The sequence below is a fragment of the Peromyscus eremicus genome, chromosome 8b (assembly GCF_949786415.1).
Source record: "Peromyscus eremicus chromosome 8b, PerEre_H2_v1, whole genome shotgun sequence".
NCBI lineage: Eukaryota > Metazoa > Chordata > Mammalia > Rodentia > Cricetidae > Peromyscus > Peromyscus eremicus.
In genome coordinates, this window is record NC_081424.1 from 5,331,912 (window position 1) to 5,357,025 (window position 25,114).

The 25,114-nt window shown below is 37.6% G+C and overlaps 1 long non-coding RNA gene across 2 annotated transcripts; it reads left to right on the forward strand.

Annotated features, from left to right (window-relative positions):
* The first annotated feature begins 12,723 nt into the window (after positions 1 to 12,723).
* LOC131918720 (uncharacterized) lies at positions 12,724 to 24,392 on the forward strand. Of its 2 annotated transcripts, none has more exons than XR_009381073.1 (3): positions 12,724 to 12,886; positions 22,618 to 22,814; positions 23,757 to 24,392. It is a non-coding gene; the product is annotated as an uncharacterized LOC131918720 (long non-coding RNA). The 2 variants fall into 2 exon arrangements; XR_009381072.1 differs by lacking the exon at positions 12,724 to 12,886 and adding an exon at positions 14,261 to 14,358.
* The last annotated feature ends 722 nt before the right edge of the window (positions 24,393 to 25,114 follow it).

Below are 25,114 nucleotides of genomic sequence, written 5' to 3' on the forward strand. Positions count from 1 at the left end.
CCGTTATTTTTGACAACTTGATCACCTCTCCTTTTCTTATGATAAATGCATCTATCAAGGCTACTGAAAACACTGGAATAAAGTGGCTGCAAACTGAGATGCCATTGAGAGGCAGGGAGTTGTTAGAAATTATCCCAGAGGATGGACATCAGCCTGGACTATCATGGGCACCAGGAGATGTGTGACCACTTGATACTTAGTGAGTTAAAGAGTAACATAAAGGGGCTGAGGAGAGAAACTTTTGATAATTGAAGGTCCATAAAGAAAGGAAATTATTTCAGCTAACTTTATAAATTTTGCTTATAATTAATTCTATGACTAACTGTCCTATATCACAATATTCTTCCACAAGATAGTATCTCTTATGAATTTAAATATTTTGTAATTATGAATGAATTATATATCTTAACTAGTCCTTGGGGTATTGAATAGATCAAATCAGTGTGAATTTTTGTTGTTTTCAAGCAAAGGAAGATTGAATTACACTAAGAAAAATTCTATAAAGAGAATTTGTTTCTCCTTTTTAAGAAGAGATTGTGTAAATACCTTTGCAAGAGTTAATATTGTGGGGATTGGTAGAGAGCGTGCTACCAAATGATCCTGTTCACATGACCCTCTGCCTTCATACCTTCCTCAAGGCTGGATTCCTGTAAAAGGGGATTTTAAATGTCTCAACATCAGGCACCCACATGCTGCACTAATCAGTAATCAGGGTGACATATTGAAACCCTACAGAAATAATGCTGAGCAAAAAAAAAAAAAACACTCTGAGACAAAACATGTGCATTTAAACTGTTCTTTTCAATTTGTATAGCTTACCAATAGATGCTAACTTATTAATCCTACTCTACTTTTATTCAATAGTTCACACATGCAAATACAACTCAGGTTCTTGGATATATTCAGCAACCATAAAACTGGAGTCAAGATATATTCAAGTATAACGTTAAAAAGTTAAAAATAGGTGTTGCAATGGTGAGGAGTTAGCTCGACAGTTAGTACCTGCTGTTCTTGCAGATGATCAGAACTAAGTTTCCTATGCCCATGTTGTATCGCTCACAACTGCCTGGAACTCTGCTCCAGGGTCTCCAGTACCTTCTTCAGTCCTCTGAGATTATCCACACATATTATTGCATGCACACAGGAACACACATTGTAATGGCTATTCTCGGACTTATGATGGCTATTCTTGGTTGTCAACTTTACCATACCTGGAATTAACTAACACCCAGATGGCAGAGCACACTTGTAAAGGGCTGTTTTCTTAATTAAATAGTTTTTAAGTGGGAAGACCTTTGATTCTTGGGGTGAGAAGATCCACCTTTAATCTGGGCCACACTTTCTGCTGACAGCCTGTAGAGGATGTAGGAAAAGAAGGTATCTCTCTCTTTGGTGCTTGCCCTTGCTAGCAAGTCCATTCCATCACCGGCTTTAGAACCTACTTCTTCGGGTTTCTGGTGTATACTGAAGACTAGTTGAGACATCCAGCCTCATGGACTGAACAACTACTAAGTTTTTGGACCTTTAGTTGGTAGACAACCATTGTTGGACTAATTGTAAGTCGGTCTAATAAATCCACTTCAGATAGATAGATAGATAGATAGATAGATAGATAGATAGATAGATAGACACACATGCATACATACATACATACATAGATTCTATAAGTTCCTTTCCTCTAGAGCAGTGTGGTTTCTCAACCTTCCTAATGCTGCAACACTTTAATACAGTTTCTCATGTTTTGGCAATCTCCAACCATAAAATTATTTTGTTTCTACTTCACAATTGTAACTGTTATGAATAGTAATGTGGTATCTGATATGTAGGATATCTGCTATACAGAATATCTGGCCCACAGGTTGAGAACCAGAGCTCAGCAGACTGCTGACTAATCTAATACACACACATGAACACATAAAATAAAAACAAACAAATCTGAGTGGTAGGGAAAATTTCCTTGTAAATGACCCTCCAGATGGGCATACACCTCTTGGAAAATTAGTCAAATTCTTTTTAGTGCTGACTAAATGAACTGCAATTACTAGGTGGATAGAAGAAGGAATATGGTAGAAGGAGCTCTGGGGAATTAATTCACCAGTAGCATGGATTAGACTCTTTATCTAATCTTTGTTCCAAACAATAAACAAAGGCCTACTTTCTTAGTAAAAGGCCATTAAAGATACATTTTTCTATGCCAAAGATCATTGAAATGCTTCCTCTAATGTGAATAATTTCATAAACCTATCATAGTCTTAAATGAGAATGATTTGTCAATAATCAAAAATAAAATCTCCAAAATACGAAGTTGTACCACCACTTTAGTTATTAGGTTCTCTGATGGTCAATTACACACAGCATCATTTTGTAATCAGAAGTTTGCATTTTTAATAAATGAAAAAAAAGTGTCCTCACCATTTATTTCACTGTGTGCATACACCTAATTCTTTACTCACTTCTTGTGATATTCTTTCTTTTACATAAAAAAACCCTCTAAACCCACAGCAAAAGTCAATTGAAGACCTGTTCAGAAATGTGAAAATGTTTTAAAACATACACTGTCTAGTTAAGTAAGACTGGGCTGTGTGCTAAGAGATGTTAATGTTATATCCTGAGGATTTAAGACTTCAGAGAAATGACCAGGTCCAATTTCTAACAGGCTAAAGCATTTCATTAACATTGATTGAAGCAGTGGCCACAAGCCTTCTGCCTTACTTTGTGGTTTGAAACTGGATCCTAGGTGTAAACATCAACTATGACAAAAAGAAAAAAGTAGAAATAATGTAAAATGTTTATTTAACCTTTGAGCAACTACAAACACAACAAACGTTTGAATGTTACCTCAGCTGTGAGTTTTGTATAATTTTTAGAACCAAAAATAAAGCTGCCCTTAAAAAAAAGTCTAATAAGAACCAGATTTCATATGTAATTTCTGGGGTTCAACTTATCACTGTTCTAAAATCCCAGAGCAGCCAACTAACAACTGAGTTTCATTTCATATGATAAGACATTTTAGAAAGCCAAATGTGGGGACAAATGAGGAAAGTTTTCATTAAGGACAATGTTGTGTTTGGAGTTTTACTCTTCAAGTACTGAATAATTATATCCCTTGATATCTAAAAGAATTATCTTACATGCTGCCCATTTCTGTTCTTATATTTTATCCCCTTCCTTCAATCATCTTTTAAATGAATGAAACCGATATATTAAAGTAGTATTAGCTTCTCTTCCCTTCTTTTTACACTCTGTGACACAGGAGTATCCTCTGAAATACTTTTCTCTGCATTACTGAGGAGTATATGAAAGAAAAAGACTAACTTTTTAATATTGTGTTCATGTTTATTTTTATTTATCGATGTTTTGTCTACATGTATATCTGTGTCCATGTGTGTACCTAATGCTCACAAAGGCCAGAAAAAAAGAGATCAGATTTTGTAGAGCTGGAGGTAGAGATGGTTGTGAGCCACTTCGTGGTTGCTGGGAATCCCTGACAAAAGCGAACTTAAGAGAAAGAGCAAGGTTTTATTTGTCTCACAGACCTACGTCACAGGTCAGCACAGCCGAATGTCATAGGAGTTGCAGTCACATTATACACATGGTCACATTAGCAGCTGGTCACACACTCACAGCCAAAGGAAGAAAACAAAGAATGCATGCATGCTATTGCTCACTTGCTTCTATTCCTTCTTACACAGTCCAGAATCCCTTTCCCGGTATCCCTCCACATCAATATAATCAAAATAATCCTCCACAGACATGCCCACATGCCAACATAATTTAGAAAGTTCCTCATTGAGACTTCCTTCCCAGTTCATTATAAATTGTGTAGCGTTAACACTAGCTACTGCAAATACTGAACCAAGATCCAGAAGGTCTGGAGTAAAATATTCTGTTCATAACTTATTATGTGTGTGGCATTGGTGTGGTATGACAGACTTTTCCTACTGAGACACAATAAACATTTCACCCTAGAAATGGAACCCACCGCAGACCAAAGTAATGACTGTACTAAAATTCAGTGATGAACCAATGAGTTTTTATCGGAGTTATTAAGTGTGAGTATGGCAGAGGGGTTACTTACAAGACCATGGAAATCAAAAGTGGCTGCATGACCAAAAATCCTGCCACAACATTGGTGTTGGCTCATGGAAGCTGCATCCTTAGAGCTCCCTGCTCACCTCACAAGCAGCTTAACAGGTCCAGGGATGCCCTATCTTCAGCTCAGATGGTCATTCTCCAGCTCCATCAAGTCTTTAATGCTTCTAATAGCCGAGGAGGGCCCTGAAAGAATCTTGCAGATTTCAACCTTCCCATGTGAAGTTTGTTTACTTCCCGAGTTTGATGAGCCTCCCTAGTCCCTGTGGTAGGCTGTTTCAGTTCAGAGCAATCTTCTACACAACCCTTGTGTGCATCTCTTGTCCACTGTTCTTCAGTTCTCCTATTTTCATATATTTTGTCATTAATTTTACAAGTTTTGTCAGTTTGTATGGGTCCTTATTTTAATGCACCTACAAATATTATGCAAAATTTGAGTTATATAAAATGGTGACCATAATTTGATTATAAACATCATAATCGATATCATTAATTCACTGAAGCCACATACACATTTGGACAAGATACACATGAAAGGATGAGCTTTTATAGTCATTATCTTATTATCAACTATGCTGTGTGACAGTGAACAGAAAAGATACTATTCTGCAGATGTCTCATTCAGCCCTTTCTGCAGCTAATATTCATGTGCCAGAAATCCTTCTAAATGCTGAATAAACAAGGGATATGGAAATTTTCAGTAGGTAACCTGGCAACCACAATGAATTTCAGTGATGCTATTACAGATACGTCAGAAGCATAATGAGAACACATAAAAGCAACAATGAATCCAGTCTGGGAATAGAAGAGACAGTTTATAGACTTTCCTTGGAAGACACAGCATCTCACTTGCAAGAATGAGTAACAAGCAGAGTAGCCAAGCAAAACTTCCTTTTCCAAGGAAAAGGAAGAGTCTGGGCATAACTAGCTGCCTACAAATTACAATATTGCTGGAAAGAGTAGAAGATTGTAGCAAGGGAATGAGCCTATAAAGTTAGCAGGCATCAAATAATAAAGGGAGTTTGTGGCATGTTAAAACATTAAGACCTTATTCTTAGAAGCAATAGCGAGTAAATCAAGTATGTAAGAAAAGGGGAAGCTCAGCAAGATTTCCTTTTTTAACAGGAGAGGCAAAATCTCTGAAGAATACCAGACAGGCAACATAGGCATGTACTACTGTGACCAAAGCAAACAGTGGGAGAACCTGATTTAGGCATACTATGCAGAGAGAGAGAGAGAGAGAGAGAGAGAGAGAGAGAGAGAGAGAGAGAGAGAGAGAGAGAGAGAGAGAGAGAGAGAGAGAGAGAAGAAGAAGGAGGAGGAGGAGGAGGAGGAGAGAGAGTGGGGGGTAAAGAAAAGAGGAAAATAAAGTTTTATGAGCATGTAGACTTTCAGAGGTCAAAGAGAAAGACTAAAGCAGTATTCCATTGACTTAGTGGAGGAAGGGACATTCAATGGTAATGAAATTAAAGGAAGAGAATATGTGTGTTAGATAAGATAGGCTTAGCATGGAATTCTCACAAAGAAAGGCAAGAGATGATGACATTCAGTCTATGGATATCTAATTTATGCTTGACACCTGAATACAAATGTCTATTAAACATGGATAGAGTCTTAAAGACATTGTGGATTGAAAATACAGATTTAGGGCTTTTCACAACAAAAATTCTAAAAAAAATCATGGCAAGAGATTTTAAAAAATAAGTTGAGAAGAAAAAAATTAGGACATTACAGTAAACATATACAAGTATAAAAATAAATGTGTAACATTAGCACAATGAAGCTAGAGACAGTCTAAAGATAGTGTATCTACTTCTGAGTCTGGTGAACTTCATTAGAAATAAGTAATTTCAATATTATTCTTATCCAATACACAGGTCATATGGACAAAAATTAAACAGAAGAATCAGAACTGAACAACAACATAACTGCCATGGCCCTAACAGTTATATACAGAGTAATTCCATGCAAATGCCAAAGAATGCACACTGTATTTGACAGCCCAAAGAAGTTCCTCTAAGACAGAAAACATTCTGGGACACAAAAACAATCTCAATGAGCTCAGAAAACCTGAGATAACTCCATGTCTCCTATCTGCCACAGCTCAATACAACTTAAAATGAATAATAAACAAACCTCTAGTAAGGACAAAGATATATGGAGATTAAGTAATTCGTTACTGAATGATGAATGGGTCAAAGAAGAAATCAAAAAAGAAATTTGTAAGACTTCTGAAACTAAATGAGATTGAAAAGCAACACAACAGAAGTTCTGGGACACAATAAAAGAAGTCCTATGAGAGAAAGTTGTAGCTTTAAGTGCCTACACTAAAAAAAAAAAAAAAAAAAAAAATCAAAAAGACCTCTGGAAGACACAGCAGCTGCTCAGGTGCAGGCCGTGCCAGTCAGAACAGTACGCCTGCCCCTACATGGGTGGATATCTACTGCTCAAGCGCAGGACATGCCAGTCAGAAGAACAGAGACCCCTGCTGGACCAAAGGCCAGGCTAGCTGCCTGAAGTCCAGGCACCAACTCTGATAGAGACTCCCTGCTGGATCAGAGGTCATGTTGGCCAACAGGAATACAAATCACAAAGACCAAAGACCAAAGAGGAAACAGAAACCAAGGAACAAAATGCCCATTCAATAAATAAATAAATAAAATAAAACTCAGAATTCTGCACCTAGATGTATATTCATCCCAAACCCAGATGCCTAGACACCAGCATAAGAATATAACCAACAACAGCCAGGGCAATATGTTATCGGTAGAGCACAGCTATCCTACTATAGCAAGCCCTGAATGTCCCAGAATAGCTGAAGCACAGGAAAATGACCTTAAAACCAACTTTATAATGATAGAGGTCCTTAAAGAGGAAATGAATCAATCCCCAAAGAAATCCAAGAAAACACAAACAAACAGTGGGAGAAAATGAAGAAATCCCTTAAGGAAATACAGGAACACACAAATAATGGGAGGAAACAAATAAAATCATTAAAGAGAGCCAGGAAAAATGAACAGGTGAAAAAAATGAATAAAACTGTTCAAGACCTGAAAATGGAAAGAGAAGCAATAGACAAAACACAAAATGAGGAATTGGAGATAGAAAATCAAGGTAAGAAGACAGGAGCTACAGACACAAGCATCCAACAGAAGGAAGAGAAGGAAGAGAGAATCCCAGAAGCGGTAAATACAATAGAAGAAACTGACACATCAGTTAAAAAATAATGTTAAATCTAAAAAGCTCCTGACACAAAACATCCAGGAAATCTAGGATATTGTGAAAAGACCAAACCTAAGAATAATAAAGAAGAATAAAGAGAAGATTTCCAGACCAAAGGCACAGAAAATATATTCAACAAAAATCACGGAAGAAAATTTTCCTAACCTGAGGAAGGAGATAACTATATAAATATAAGAAGCTTACAGAACACCAAATAATTTTTTATGGAAAAAAAATTACCCTCAACACATATTAATCAAACACTAAACACAGAGAACAAAACAAAACAAAAAAAAAAGAAGAAGAACACTAAAGTCTGCAAGGGAAAAAGGCCAAGTAACATACACAGGCAGGCCTATTAGAATTACACCTGACTTCTCAACAAAGACTCTTATATTCAGAAGGGCCTAGACAGATGTGCTAAAGACTCTAAGGGACCGCAGAAGGCAGGCTAGACTACTATACACAGCAAAACTTTCAATAACCATAGATGGAAAAAAAAAAACAAGCTATTCCATGACCAAGTAAAATAAAACAATATCAATTCACAAATCTAGCTCTACAGAAGGTATTAGAATGAAAACTCCTAAACAAGATGATTAATTACAGCCCTGAAACACAGGAAATAAATAATCTCACACAAACAAACCAAAAGAAGGGAAGCACACACACACACACACACACACACACACACACACACACACACACAAAATAAAAGGAACTAACAATCATTGGTCATTGATATCTCTCAACATCAATGGACTCAATTAACCATTAAAAAGACAAAGGCTAAGAGAATGAATATGAAAACAGGACCCACCCTTCTGCTGCATACAAGAAATACACCTCAACCTCAAGGATAGATATTACTTCAGAGTAAAGGGCTAGAAAATGATTTTTAAAAGCAAGTGGATCCAAGAAGCAAGCTGGTATTCTAATATCTAATAAAATAGACTTCAAACCAAGATAGATCAAAAAAGATGGGGAAGGACATTTGACACTTATCCAAAGAAAAATCCACCAAGATGGTATCTCAATTCTTAACATCTAAGTAAAGGCACCCACAATTGTAAAAGAAACATTACTAAAGCTTAAATCACACATCAAACCTCACATATTGGTAGTGGAGACTTCAGCATCCCATTCTCACCTATGGACAGGTCATCCAGACAATGACTAGACAGAGAAATAATGGAGCTAACAGTTATCAGGTACCAAATAGACCTAACAGATATCTATAGAACATTTCACCCAAACACCAAAGAATCTGCCTTCTTCTCAGCACCTCACAGAACATTATCCAAAATTGACCACATGCTTGGTCAAAGCAAATCTCAACAGACATAAAAAAAAATTGAAATAACCTCATGCATCCTATTAGACCACCACAGATTATATAGCCAGATTTCAAAAACAACAGAAATAAGAGAAAGCTTATAAACTCACAGAAACTGAACAACTCTCTACTGAATGACTATTGAGTCAAGGAAGAAATAAAGCAAGAAATTAAAGACTTCCTAGAATTCAATGAAAATTAATGCACAATATACCCAGACTCATAGGATACAATGAAAGCAGTATGAAGAGAAAAGTTCACATCACTAAGTGCCTTCATAAAGAAACCAGAGAGATCTCATACTAGCAACTTAAGAGCACACCTGAAAGTGCTGGAAGAAAAAGAGGCAAACTCCCAAGAGGTGTAGATGGCAGGAGATAATAAAACTGAGGGCTAAAATAAATAAAATAGAAAGAGAACAATACAAAGAATCAATGAAATAAAGACTTGATTCTTTGAGAAAATCAATAAAAAGGACAAACCCATGTACAAATTAAAAGACACACACAGAGAGACAGAACATCAAAAGTAACAAAATCAGAAAAAAGGGCAAATATAAGAACAGACACTGAGGAAATCCAAAGAATCATTACTTTATACTTTAAAATCATGTACTTCAAAAAAATTGGGAAAAAAAAGAAATGGACAATTTTCTTGATAAATACTACTTGTCAAAGTTAAATCAAGATCAGATAAACAATTTAAATAAATCTATTACCGCTAAGGAAACAGTCATTAAAATTCTCCCAACCAAAAAATCAGGGCCAGACTTTCAAAGAAGAGCTAAGACCAATGCTTCTCAAATTATTCCACAACACAGAAATAGAAGGAACATTGCCAAATTCAGTTCATGAGGCCACAGTTACCTTGATACCCAAACCACACAAAGACACAACAAAGAAAGAGAATTACAGACCAATTTACCTCATGAACATTGATGCAAAAATACTCAATAAAATACTTGAATCCAAACCAAATTCAAGAACAGATCAAAAAGATCATCCACCATGTTCAAGTAGGCTTCATCCCAGAGATGCAGGGATGGGTCAACTAAAATCTTTCAATGTGATCCACCACACCAAAAAAAAAAAAAAAAAAGAAAAAAGAAAAAAAAGAAAAAGAAAAATCATCTCATTAGATGCTGAAAAAGCCTTTGACAAAATCCAATCCCCCTTCAGGATAAAAGTCTTGGAGATATCAGAGATACAAGGAGCATACCTAACCTTAATAAAGACAATTTACAGAAAGCCTATAGTTAATATCAAACTAAATGGAGAGAAACTGAAAGCAACTCCATTAAAGTCAGAAACAGGACAAGGATATCCACTCTCTCCATATCTATTCAATGTCGTACTGGATGTTCTAGCTAGAGCAAGAAGACAATTAAAGGCAATCAAGGGGAAACAAGTTGGAAAGGAAAAAGTTAAAGTATTATTTACAGATGATATGATAATATACATTAAGTAACCCCCAAAATAATACCAGGGAACTCCTACAGCTGATAAACAACATCAGCAGAATGGCTAGACACAAGATTAACTCACAAAAATCAGTAGCTTTCTTATATACAAATGACAAATGGGCTGAGAAGGAAATCAGGGAAAAAATACCCTTCACTAAAACATAATATAAAATATGTATAAAATATCTTGGGTTAACTCTAACCAAGCAAATGAAAGACCTGTATGACAGTAACTTCAAGTCTTTGAAGAAAGAAATTGAAGAAAATATCAGAAGATGGAAAGATCTCCCATGCTCATGGATCAGTAGAGTTAACATAGTAAAAATGGCCCTCTCGTCCAGCCTTGATGGTATGTGCCTAGTTTTACTATAATTTGACATGTTGTATCTGGTTGATATACCTGGGAGCCCTGCCCTTTTCTAAAGGGAATAGAGAAGCAGTGGATCTGAGGGAGAAGGGATGTGTCAATGAGAGACTGGGAGGAGATAAGGGAGGGGAAACCAAGGTTGATATGCAATATATGAAAGAAGAATAAATTAAGAAATAATAATAAATAAAATTTTACAATTAAAAGTAATATAATGTATTTACACTTACATGTGCATCAGCTTAGTGAGAAATTGAATTGACATGCCATAAATGAATTAGTACACCTCTCAATAAACTTCATATTACTAGAACTCAAAGTATATCAAAGCCTAGGGTTATGTATGAAAATAACAGAAATGAAGATCTCTGATATCTACAAAATAAAATTATCTCTGGTACTAGCTATTTTATCCTGAACTGACGTTCTATACTTTATGAGTTTTTGAGTTTTTAATGTCCAAATAAAGGAATTGATCTGGAAAACCTGATTGTTATATCTGCTTTCTCAGTCATTCACAATGCAGTAATTCTATACTGAGTTCCTCATTCATTCATTCATTTATTCATTCAACGAGTATTTGTTCAGAACCAACAATGTTTTAGAAATTGTTCAAAGTTCACGAGAGGGAGAAATGAACAAAACAGCTCCAGTCCTTGGTATCAAGAGCTGGTAGGGAAGAAAAGAAGAAATAAAACCCATATATTCTGGGTAAGGAAAAAATACTTTGAAGAAAAAAATCAAGAGAAGGAATGGGAAGAGTGGCTACGTTTTATACAGAATTGGCATCAAGAGCTATCTGATAATATATTTGAACAAAGATCTGAGGTGAAGAATCAAGCTCAAAATATTTTTTTGAAGACAATAGTCTTCTTCAAACAACAACAACAACAAAGTCCATGCTGCAGATACAGGTTTGGTGAACACAAAGAATGTCAGAGATATGATGAGGCTGGGTTGTCCCTTGAAAGGAGTACCAGGTAAGGGGTTTTCATCTGTCTAAGATAGAAAACTGTAAAGTTCTGACAGAGTAACATTAATCAACATATTTTTCCAGCTATTTGAAAACCAGACTTGTCAAGATAACCAGAAATGGTTAGGATAGCCTGGGCGAAGGCTATGGGATCTGAACTGGAAGGGAAGTAGATCCACCAGTGAGAAGTGATCAGATAGTTCAGCTTTAAACAGATTTGTTGGCAAGATTGTGACATTACACACAGATGGGATAAGGGGTGTAAGATTTTGGACTAACTAACTATCAGGATGGAGTTACCACTAACAAAATGTGGCTGCCTCGAAGGAACAATTCAGTGCCATGAAATTCTAGTGCTAAGTTCAAATGCCAACTAGGAGTCATCTTGCAGAAGTAAATAAGCAGTTATATATACGATGCTGTACTGGAAATATACATAGTGTAGGTGTTAGAGACTGAAAGTTTATGGATACCCTCAGATATTAAAGCCCTAAGTCTTGAGAAGATGTTAAGCATCAGGGACTTTGGGAAAGACCCAGTCAGGAAGGTCAGGCCTAAGTGATGGGTGTTGTGGAATAATCTTTTTGTCCACTGTGAAGATGTGACACTCAGATTGGTTTAATAAAAAGGTGAAGGGCCAATAGCTAGGCAGGATTGTCAGGGCATGGAGGGTGCTGTGAAGAATTAGGGGAGTTGCCAAGAGAAGGAGGATAAGCAAGACATGCAGGAGGGGAGGTAACAGCCATGAGCCATGTGGCAGACATAGATTAATAGAAATGGGTTAATTTAAGTTATAAGAGCTAGTTAGAAACAAGCCTAAGCTATAGGCCGAGATTTCATAATTAATAATAAATCTACGTGTCATTCTTGGGGAGCTGACAGTCCAAGGAAAAATCCACCTCCAGATGGGATTACTGGCTATAAGAAAAGAAAGGGAAACTACAACTCAGTCTCTCTCTCTCTCTCTCTCTCTCTCTCTCTCTCTCTCTCTCTCTCTCTCTCTCTCTCTCTCACTCTCTCTGTCTCTCTGTCTCTCTCTCTGGTTGTCTAGCTCCCCTCTCCCTCTTTCCCCTTTTTTCTTTGCCTCCCCCACCCCCTCTCCCTTTCCACCATATAAGAACACAGTAAGAAAGTTAGAAAGCAACTTCCTGCAGGCTGGGAAATTACTCCCGTAAGGAATCACCCATTTGTGTCTTCTTATCTTTTAGAATTGTGGGAAAGAATGGCTGTTGTTTATTTGAGTGTTTTGTCATAATCAGCCCTAACTAGTTAAGACAGGAGATGTAAGTCTGACTAAAGTTCCTAGAGAAAGAGAGTTTTAGACTAAAATGGAAGTCCAGGGACATACCAGAAGCATTGCCACTGGCTGATGTTTGAGAGAGGGAGACACAGCGAGGGAGCCTGGGTGGGAACAGCAACCGGGAAAGGAGAGAGGTGAACCCCAGCAACCTGGAGATGGGCGATTGTAAGAAGAGTGTTCAGGCAGGAAAGGCGCCACTGGCAGATTGAGTATTCGGTAGTGAGTACGATGGGAAGCAATGTTGACCTAAACGGGAGAGCAATGAACTGGAGGCTGTGAGAAGAGCTAAGATTTCTAGGTGTAAAGGAGGCTGTCATGGCAACAGAGAAACGCTCCAATGGCTAGAGGGGAATGTGGAGGAAAAGATGGCTTCCCTTGACAAAACATTCAGTAACAGTATTTAAGCTACTCATTCAGGTGCCATATAGAGGAATCTCCATGACACAGACAGCGTTTTTGAAAGGTGTCTGTGTATCTGTCTGTTCATTCCCTCTCAATCCCTAGTCAGGACTCTGGAACCTCACAGCACAGGCTGCAGTGGGATACATGTAGAAGTTCTTGTTTGTGATTAATTTATATTAGAAGCAGTGTCAATTGACCATAAATACAAAGTATTACCATGCTTAAAAAAATAATCACAATTCTGTTGATTCAAGTAGTTACACAGGAATAAATAAGTCTGCAATTCTAATATGTTGTTCTATATAGCATGTGACTACATAAAGTTTGCAGCTTGTTCTCCTATGCTATGCTCTTAAGAGAAGCAAAATGGGGGCTGGAGTGATGGCTTGTTAAGGGCACTGGTCCTCTTTTCCAGAGGACCCCAGTTCAATTCCCAGCACCCACATAGTAGCTCAAAACTGCCTGTAACTCCAGTTCCAGGGGATCCAACACCCTCACACAGACATGCAGGCAGGCAAAACACCAATGCACATACAATAAATAAATAAATTTTTTCTAAGAAGAGAAGCAAAGTGAAATTGTGTTTTGGGTAATATTGAGTTTCCCAGAATATAACACCATCTGTTACATTTTCAAACAGTCATCATAAAGATACTAAGATCAATAAGCGCTCAGTTTTCCCTCCCTGTGAAATCATGTCAATCATTCTTTAAAAATCAACACTAAGCATCATTTAATCAACTTACACTTAGTACAGGCTCCATATTTGCCTATTTCAGGAATAAGTAAATAATGCCCTTTAACCTTTTTAAGAATCATTTTACTTAATGTGTTTTGTCACAAAAAAAATAAATTCTTAATCTGCTCACTATTGCTTCACACTTTTTCACCTTAGTCTATTGTTAAGTAAATATAATATTTAATAAGTTGTGTGTGGTAAGCACAGAATACACATGCATGTGCACATACGCTTGAATGTGTAACACACACAGAAACACACAGAAACACACATACACAAGCAAATCCACATGCAAGCACACACATGCACAGGCAAACACACACACATACAGTTGTCAATCTCTAAATCAATAATTCTTTCCATCTTCCAGTCGGAGGGAGGTAATCCTGACTGACAGCATTTCTTAAGCAGAAGGGGACATGAGAACTACGAGTCTCACACTTGGAGTCTTACTTTAACTTTCAGGTAAGCCTGATTGGCTTCTGTGATTTAAAAGCAGCTCTGAAGTGAAGTCCCCTCCCTGTGCCACCCTCTGGGCAGCAGGGTGTATGGAGCAGGGGAGGTGATATGCGCCTTTCCTTCTGGAGTCATCCGTGAACCAATTCTCTGGCTTCACCAATAGCTAGCAAGCCCAGTTTTTGGATTTTAAAAGAGCACCTCCTTATCTTAGCCGGCTTCTCTCCCTGCAGGTTTCTATTCTTGCTCTATCTTCTGGAAGTCAGGAAGCATTCATTCATTTATCTTCCCACTTCTAAAGTTTCACTGATGTCTTCCTTGGTGCTTCTTTCTTGTCAGCTGTAGCAACATGGTTCTGTGTTTTTATTTCCCTGTCAGTGGCATTTTCATGCAGGATTTTTGGAGCTAGTAGAAACAAATATTTGTTTACATTTTTAAATGGATGTTCCTTTAGGGATTTTAAAATATTGCCCATCCTTACGTTCCAGAAAGAAAACCTATCTAATCATGACACATTTTTCTTGATATATTACTCAATTCTTCATACTAAAATTTAATTTTCAGTTGTCTCATATTCTTTCTTACCTGTAAGGAATTAATATTTTTGCTAATCCTCTTTTTGAATTGCAGTACCTACATGACATTAATGTAAGAAAATGAATTTAGTAGGCTTTTAATATTTTTATATATTATTTGAAATTTTCATACAATGTATTTTAATCATATTCACCCCTCCATTGCCTCCCATTCACCTTTTTTGTGAGACGACAATCTCTCTCAGCAGGCATCCCATTCTGATCCACTGGTCCTTATTATCTGTCTGCTCCCTCTGAGCTTTAGGTATATAGGCTCTGTTGTAGATGTCCAACTAGGGATGTGTACCCCACAGTCACTTCTCTGTGTTTTGACTAGCTGTGGCTTTCTATAGTGGTCTCCAACTGAAGAAATAAAGGGGAACAAGGAAAAGAAAAAGTTCTTAAATGAGGAGGTGGGAGGTGCACATATCTCTTGGTATAAGTATGTTTACAATGCAGTTAGAAATTATACTGGTTTAAGAAAGTGGCTGTGGTAGTTTCTCCTCTAGGTCCCATGGCCTCACCAGCCATATGTAGTGGATTAGGTTTAGAGTGCCAGGCATGAATTCCCTCCCATTGAGTCAGCCTTAAGTCCAAGTAGACGGCTGTACATAAGTGTCACTATTACACCTTTAGGAATATTTTGCCAGCCTGGTCATGTTCGCTAGCTCAAAGGCATTATAGCTGGGTACAACTGTTTGTTACTTTCCTTCCTTGGCAGCCTACATGGCTCTTTCCATTGCTGTGAGAGCTCGTCCTCAGTAAGGAGGCTTCCATGCCTGCTCCAGTTCATCTCCTTGATTCTCCAAATGCCTGTGTCTGAAGTGTCTTCAGCAATGGAGTCTTACCTTCTTTCTCTATAGGCAACCAATGTGATGGCAATATTGTTTGGTAATTTTCCCTTGTATATGCTATGAGAAGTTTGCATAAGATTTTTCTATGCTTATATTGCTACATAATCATAATAATGTTAATAACATAATAACAAACAAGCCTTCACAAAAATCATGTGTGTGGTTGGATAGATATGTGGGAGTACTAATACTAAATACAACCTTAGTTTTAAATTTAAATTTAAATTTAAATTTAAATCCTTGTTTTAAATTTCACCTTGAGTCACTATACTTTATTGTAGATGGAAGTGTTTCTGTGTCCTGCCTGGCCCACAGTCAGGACAAATCTCTCACCCACAGTCCCACAGCCTTTTATAAAATAATCACACAGGGGCTTAATATTTATAACTGCGTGGCCATTTGCTCAGGCTTATTACTGACTAGATTTTACACTTAAATTAACCCATAATTCTTATCTATATTTAGCCATGTGGCTTGGTATCTTTTCTCAGTTCTGCCTTCACATCTTGCTTCCTCTGTGTCTGACTGGTGACTCCTGACTCTGCTCTTCTTCTACCCAACATTCCTTTAGTCTGCTCGCCCTGCCTATACTTCCTGCCTGGCTACTGGCCAATCAGCATTTTATTTATCAACAATCAGAGCAACACATATTCACAGCATACATAAGGACATTCCACAGCACTTTATAATCCTAAATATTTTTACTTTTCTTCTAAGTTAAAAATTCTATGGAAATAAGGATTGAAAGTGTTTGTGATTGTTGAATATCATCTAATTGTATCTTATATTTGAACTTACATCTGTCTCATTCTATAGAAAACATGTTTACTTGAACCTGTATTAGTTACTCTTTCAATTATATTGGGAAGATGTTTGACTTTGTCATTTTTTTTTTTTTTTCAGTTAGCTTCAATTTTATTAATGACATTTCTTTGGAGAAATTTTTCCTATTTCATTTATTCTTCCCACTTCCTTAATTGCATTTTAAATTCCTAAATTTTCATTGTTTTTCACATACATTTCAATTTAATAACAAAATTATATTGTAAATACTTGTTTTGTCATCATATGGAAATCTAAACTACTGCTGTTCTTTGAGGTCTATCTTAACCACATTCCCTAAGGCTTTATTTATATAATAATTGAAATTATTGTCTTATCAATACCTCCTGATTTCTAATTAATTTTCCATTTAAAACACAAATTGTTTATAAGCACCCCCTCAAAACAAATCATCCTGCATAGTGGAGAAGAGGACGAGAACATTTCCATTTCTCTAATTTCTCAAATATTTGTAATTTGTTGATATTTCCACAACAGCCCTGCGCAAGAGGAATTTTGAAAATAACTTGTGTATACCCTGAAATAATATTCACTGTCTGTGCTGGATGAAAGCTTCTATCCATATTTATTAAAATACACTCTCTGTGGCTTATTCAAATCTCCAATTCTTCAGTTCTCCTGGCTGTTTGTTTTGGGTTTCAAAGAAGGGTATATTAAAACTCTGTCAGTGTCTGTGGGTTTGTCAGTTCTCTTTATAGTTTCCTCCTTGGGTATTTCAACTCTTTGTAGTTTGGAGCTTTGAATTGCAGAGATTAAAAAGTGAGTTAGGGGTTTATTGAACACTGAAGAGGACTGGAGGTACAGCTATAAACCATAAGAGCCATGGCCTGTGCCATGACATGAGACACAAAGGGCTAGTCTGACAAAAGACGGGGCCATTTCTCTCTCTGGGTCTCCTCTTTTTAAGTCTGTTTCTTGCTGTTGTTTTGTTTTGTTTTTGCTGCAGAGCTATAGGAACTATCTTATCTTAAGTCCAGAAAGTCCTTCCTCATTTCTCCCAGCTCCCATCTCTTCCGAGACAAATCTCCCTGTACTTTGTTGATCCTTCCCTGGGTTCCCTTCTCCTTCTCTCTTTCTCTCCTGTTATTTCCTATTTTCTTTTTCCCTTTCTGTGCTAACTGGTCATAAAGTGGAATCTGAGGATTTTCATTGATTTTATACTTGGTGTTCAATTTAAATATGCCAAATTGTTTTAAACAATAAAATATTGTGCTAAACATTTTTCTACTTTCTCAGATAGTTATTGTAATTTTTCACACTTATATACGTACAACTATTTCTTTTTTTCAATTTAGTTCAAGAAATAATGATATCTTAAAATCTTTTGAAACCCCATGTTACAATTCTCCCTGTTTTAATATGCAAGGAAATCTACAGTACTACCTTCATTTATCGAAAGAGTCCATGTAATAAGTGTGATCTCTCTGAAGCTTTGTGCCTGCATTCCAGCTGTAGAATAAAGATGAGTGTGTGTGAGTGTGATTTTTTTTTTAGGAATTAACAATATCTTCTTTTTAACAATTAGGAAAACTGTGTCTGGGAATAAAACTATTCTAATTTGTGCAAGATCAGGCCACCAAAATGCAGTGTTTAAATATACTAGAGCCAAGATACAAAAGAACATTGTCACTAAAGTGCAAAATAGCATATGAAATTTCAATAGTAAGAGTATCACTGAGGCTGCCATGCCTTTGCATAGCAAGGCTGGATGGATGCTTTGTTAAAGCTATAAATAACATGAGCATTTATGGCTTTAAAATCAAAGAGTAATTATGCTATAAGGCAATAAGAATATACTTGCCTACAGAATTTTTATGCCATTCTTGTAATTTTCAGATTATATTAAGAATACATGGCTATGCGTACATAAACACACTGTCATTTTCCTCCGCTGTCAGGAGGTTATATGAAACAATAGTTGGACATCTCACTAACCCCTACAAGACTGTTTGAAGAACAGTTTGTGCTGAATTTTGCGAAGTTTCCTGTCAAGGTGATTTCTATGGTAACCCTATTTGCTTCCTTTCAAGTGGTGGTAAAATCTGGCATATCCCATAAATATTGATGACAGAGTTTCATTCACTCTTCAACCACTTGGGAATTCTTCATTTTATCTACTAACTGAGACTTGTAGGACCAATGCAGCAAGCTTTTTATTGTTAAAATGTTAATTAGATTTTTATAACCATTTTATAGTTCTGCTCTTCATCTTGACTGCCACAAACATATTTATTTACAGTTCTATAATGTTCTCATTAATATGCTATGGTAAAATGGCATGGTGCACAGAAGTTAGCTTAATAACAAGCTATAGAAATATATCCTTAAAGACATCTGTGAAACATCTGTGCAATTGTAGTGAGGCAGAATGACTTTTCAGCAAATGAGATAATGAGCAGATGATACTCGAGGTCAGCATTCTCTATAACAGGAGCTTGTTTGCTTTTATAACTGTTCTATGTACCCAATAGCTCTGACACCACTACTTAGTAATGGTTATTTGCTAAATATGTTCATTAAAAGCAATGTGCCTTCAGACCAGAACATCCTGTCTCTAGAACAATAGATGTAGTCATAGCATTTATTTATAACAAGACATGTCAGGAATCTCATTCTTTTTGATGTCTAATAAGTGTTTCATTCACCTCACTTCCCTGGAGCTTAGTGGAAAGTTGTAGGGGATGGGATTAAGTACTCCTTGACAAGATTAAGTATTCCTTGATGGGATTAAGTACTCCTTGGCTGAGTGGGAGGGGGTAAATGAGCCTACATGGAGCCCTGCAAACTGTCAAGAATTCTGAACTGTGATTCTCTTTTATCCAAGTCTGGCATTTGGACAAAAACTATCAATATGGAGACAAGTAAAAATGCATTCATTTTCTTTATTTATACAACTTACATCAAACTTTGTTAACACTACAAATTATCATCACACAGTTCTGTGAGTTAGAAGTTCATCACAGTCTCACTAGTCTTCTGCCAGTATTTGGCCAAGGCCTGTTCACATTGTGGAAAATCCAGGTAGAATCCTCTCCCTGCCTTTGCTGTTCTAGAAACCACCTACTTTCCTTCATCCAAGAGTCCTTCCTCCTTCTTCAACAGTGACAATGAAAACACTCAAAAACAGGAGATAAAGGCAGAATGATAATGACCCAAGGTCCTAAGACTATAAACACTGCCAAGATACTCATGACTGTCATTTCAAACCAACATTGTGCTGAATGGTCTTTATGAGATGTTTAGCAAGAAAAAGAAATTCCCTGTTCACATTGGAAAAGATAAAACCAAAATGCTCTCTGTTCACAGATAGCAAGATCTCGTGCATAGAAGAAACTCCAGGTTTCTTATACACCATAATAACTAACAAATAAATTCAGCAATATTGTAAGATATAGCATTAACATACAAAACTCAATTGTATTTCAAAAGTTAACAATAATATAGATTCCACAAACAAGAGAAAATATGATATTTGTTGTTGTGGGATTGTCTTTGTGTGTGTTGTGAATATGTGTTGCTACCATTGGTTAATAAAGAAGCTGCTCTGGCCTATGGCAAGGCAGATATAGCCAGGCGGGAAATCCAAGAAAAGATACAGGGAGAAGAAAGGCAGAGTGGGGGAGATGCTGAAGCTGCCAGGGGAACAAGATGTAATGGAACACAGCTAAAGCCATGAGACATGTGGCAATACATAGATTAATAGAAATGGGTTAATTTAAGATGTAATAGCTAGCTGGCTAGCAATAAGCCTGAGCCATAGATCAAACAGTTTGTAATTGATGTAAGCCTTTGTGTGTTTATTTGGGAAGGAGTGGCTGTGGGATATGGGAAAATATCCAGGTACAACTTGTTCTTCTGAATCTGGCTAATTTTGATTAACATGGGACTATCTGGACATGGACTTCTTTTCACTCGGCAGCTTGTTTATATTGCTATCCCAACCACCTTGCTTGTTACACAGCTGTTTAAATTGCTGAATTCATCCTAGCATAACTTATGGTTTATCTAAGAATTTACTCATTTCTTTGAAATTTTCCACCTTAGTGGAATATAGGTTTTCGGTATGCCCTTATGGTTTTCTGAGTTTCTTTGACAGCTGTTCACGAGGCCCTACCCTACGGTACATCGGTGTGAGGTCCTAGGAAGGGCAGGTGCAGAGGTGAGCAGCCTAGAGAGGAGGAAGAAGAGGGACATGCTCTTCAACAGGCAGTACAAGGTCCTGGGAAAGGCAATTTACATTCACTTTTTTGCACAAATCAGTCCAATGGAAATAATTTGCTCATTTGCTAAGAAAGCACAACCCCAACACTTAGGTTGACTTACAAGAAAATAACAGAAATAAAAAGGTAAAAAAGAAAACTATTAGTTTTTTTTCCACTGATTTTGCCATATTAATTTTGTTATCTGTCAATTATATCTCAATTAAAAAGGAACAAACAAAAGGGATGAAGTACTTTTAAAGTTCCAATGTTAGACTTTGTTGAAAATTTCTATTTGTTTTAAATAAGTAGTAATATGTAGCATATATGCCTATGCATGTTCTTTTTTTTTTTTTTTTTTTTTTTTTTTTTTTTTTTTTTTTGGTTTTTCGAGACAGGGTTTCTCTGTGTAGCTTTGCGCCTGTCCTGGAACTCACTTGGTAGCCCAGGCTGGCCTCGAACTCACAGAGATCCGCCTGGCTCTGCCTCCCGAGTGCTGGGATTAAAGGCGTGCGCCACCACCACCCGGCCCTATGCATGTTCTTTTATTCTACCCTTCTCCCTAATCTTGCATAAAAATGAATTCCAAATGGACCAAATTTCAGGCGGTGGTGATGCACGCCTTTAATCCCAGCACTCAGGAGGCAGAGCCAGGTGGATCTCTGTGAGTTCGAGGCCAGCCTGGCCTACAGAGTTCCAGGAAAGGCGCAAAGCTACACAGAGAAACCCTGTCTTGAAAAAAAAAAGTCTGCAATGTAAACCTGTAACTGCTATGTGGAAGTATGAAGACTGTTACAGCATAAGACATAGGGAAAGACTCTGTAAAAAGGAATTGGGTAGCTCAGGAAATAAAATCAGCAACTGACAATTGAGGCTTCATAAAACTAAAAAGCTTCTGTATAGCACAGGAAACAATGAATGGAGTAAAGAGTTGGCTTACAAAATGGAAGAAACTATTTGGCAGCTGCACATACAACAGAGGATTAGTAGCCAGAATCCATAAAGAACCCCAAATAAAAGACAGGATGTATATTTGATCAGCAAATTTCAAAACTGTTTGATTTTTTTTTTGTTTTTGGTTGACAGAAACAAGCGTTAACATCGATGGCTGAGATGCAGCAGATCAATTTAGCATTTGTTTTCAGTATAGATTTCTTTTGAAACTGAAAGCCATGGCTGGGGAGGAGGTTCAATGCGTAAGGGCCTGTGTGCAAGCTCACATGCCTACAACACACAGAAACCCAGACATGCCAACACCTGCAATCCAAGGACTCCTACAGTGACACGTGAGACAGGGACATCCCGGGAAGCACATGGGACAGTTAACTCGGCAAAGATAGTGGTGACAAAGACATGGGCTCAAACAAGGCTGACTCCATGACAGGGTAAGGAATGCTTGCCAGAATGCTGTCCTGGAGACAAACTAGAAAGCAGCTATGGGGGGGCCCGTCTTGGAGTGGATCCAGACTGTACTGACAAGATAGTTCCTCTCCCCTCCCAGTGCCCTTTCATCTTCACCGTCTTCCACTCAGGGGAGCACACTCCTGTGGTCAAGGACCCAAAGGACACACCTGCACTGTGAGATGGAGTCGTAGTGCAGAACACAGTGTTTTCCAGTTCCATTATGAATTTCACTTCTGCACCACACTGAGGCACTAAATTTCTGGACATATATTATAGCATTTACTTTTCCTGGTTAATAAATCAAGTATCAGAACATCTAACGGTGAACTCCTCACTCTCCCCATGCAATTCAGTCAGTATTTCTTTTAACCAGAGGTATTGGTTCATTTTCAGTTCTCTTCTACCACAAAGGCTTCTGAATATTCTCTGAGGTGCTTGTCTGTCATCACTGGAAAGAAGAGAAAGAATGATGACTATGCTGAGAGGAGAGGAATAACATCACCTAAATAATTCACCTTTATGTCACGTAACCACACCAGCGCTAAAGAAAACACGGAGAACAAAGGGCTGGGTGACACTTCCACACGCTGGTGAGAATTTAATCTCAGATTTCAGTAAAAGCCTTTTTATCTTTCCTCACACTCCTTTCCTTTCCCCCAACTGACCCAATTTAATGTTCCACAATCAGGTCTACTCGGTGGGGAATACAGACGACAGAAAAATAGATTACTGTTCTTTCAAACGGAGGGAGGAAGGCAGGAGCCCAAGAACTACAGTGGAAGACTTTGGAGAAATGATTTTAAAGTTAAAATGAAAAGGGAAACTAACAGATGTTAGAAAGAATGGACAGGTCATTGGGTTTTCTTTCCTGATCAAGGGAGACAATGTTCTGACCTGTTTTGTGGTGTTTGCAGACACACTTGAACTAATGATGAATTACTCGTGTTGCACTAATGAGAACCAACATAAACCAAGAACTCACTGTGCACCTGCCATGTATTTAGCATTTAAATGCTTTAAGAAGCTTAATGATCATCAAAAGCCCACACCTCCACCTTACTGTAGAAGTTAGAAGCCTGAGTTTAAACACCTTGCCCACAGCCGGAGTGGAGAGAAAGCAGCTCAAGCTTTTCGATTCCTGGGCCTTTGCTCTTTACAGCTTCACCATTTTCTCATTTGACCATAAAGTACTGCTTCTCAGAAACTGTCCACAGACCATGACCCTCACCATTAATGAGAACTGTCGCTAAGTCTCCTGATAGCTCTCCCAGGCCAATGGGATTTGGCCTCACAGGAATGGAGGGGCCCAGACACTGCATTTCCACGAAGTCTCTATGTGTTTCTGAAACACTTATAAGTACACATACTGAGTTTATGGTGCTTTTGAGACAATACAGAGCAGGTCTCACAGGCAAGCGCTGAGGCCAGCACAGGGTTCAACTCCTTTACCCTTCAGCAGCCCTGTCACTTGAACAGACTGCTTTTTCTGTGCCTCAGTTTCCAAAGACGCCTCTATCTTTTCTTAATTCTAGGTCTGTTTGGTGATTTTATTATTCATACTCAAGGGGAGGCCAAACGGATAAATGATCCAAAGGACAAGCAACAAAAACAACGATTACTACATCTGGAATATTTTTACCTAAATATGAATTTAATTTCTTAATAGAAATTTGTCAGAATAATGATAACCAAAACAGCAAACAATACAAAGCTGTGAATAGCTTCACTTTGAAAAAACATAAGGAAGTGATGTAGTGTCTTGACTTTAACCACCTCTGAAATACAAAGTTCTCCCTTTGGCCCCTGTCAGCTACTTCTGTACACTGTGCTACGCTGTCCTCTCTCCCTCTCTTAAACTGACACCTATTTATCTCATTCCTTCTATAGAGCTTCTGGGGAGACTGAGATGAAAGGGAGAGGAAGAGACAGAAAGGTGAAACATAAAAACTCAAAAGAATATTTGGGTAGAAAATTACTCCAATGCACACAAAGAACACAGAGCTCCAAGAGTCTGTTAAGCCAATACTTACCTAAGTAGATTTAGCTAGAATAAAATTGAAGACAAGATTTACCACAAAATGTAGATAACCATCCCAGATAGAAGGGAGTTCATTGTTCTAGAAAGCTTGGACCTAGCCTGTGAATGTGTGAGCAGAAAGAAATAAAAATATCTAATGCTTGAGCAAAACAATGTAATGACTCTACCCGAAGTAACCTACACCCCTGAATATAACAATCCTGTGCGTCTGTCCCGAACAGTGTGTGTGTGTGTGTGTGTGTGTGTGTGTGTGTGTGTGTGCAAGCAATTAAAAAAAGAGGCCATGAATTTTAAGTAAGAGCAAGGAGGGATATACGGGATGTGGGTGGAACAACTAAATGGAATATTTTTTTAAAAAAATAAACATCAGAGGCTTCAAGATGATCCAGTAGGTAAGGGATGCTGCCCATCCTAACGACCTACTTGGTGGAAGGAGAGAACCAATTTTACAAGTTGTCCTCCCTCCAGCCTCCATGCTCACGCCACGGCATGCTTTTGCTATGGCATAGACACACCACACCACACACACACACACACACACACACACACACACACACACACACACACACACACGTAAAGCAATACTTTAAAGAGCATACATGAGCTCCATCTCAGTAGACCAAAAGGCACTCCTAGAAAACTCCAAGAATCTTCAGATTTCCTAAAACTAAACAGCTCTTCAACAGAGCGATTAATTTTGTAATAATTAAAACAAAATCACAAAGTCCTGCAAGGATGGTGCACCCAAGTAATGAGATCTGCTTCTGAACCTACTAAAAGAATCACCTCACATGAACACACACCCACACACTGCTAAGGTTGCCTCCCATGTCTTCTTCATGAATTGTGTTG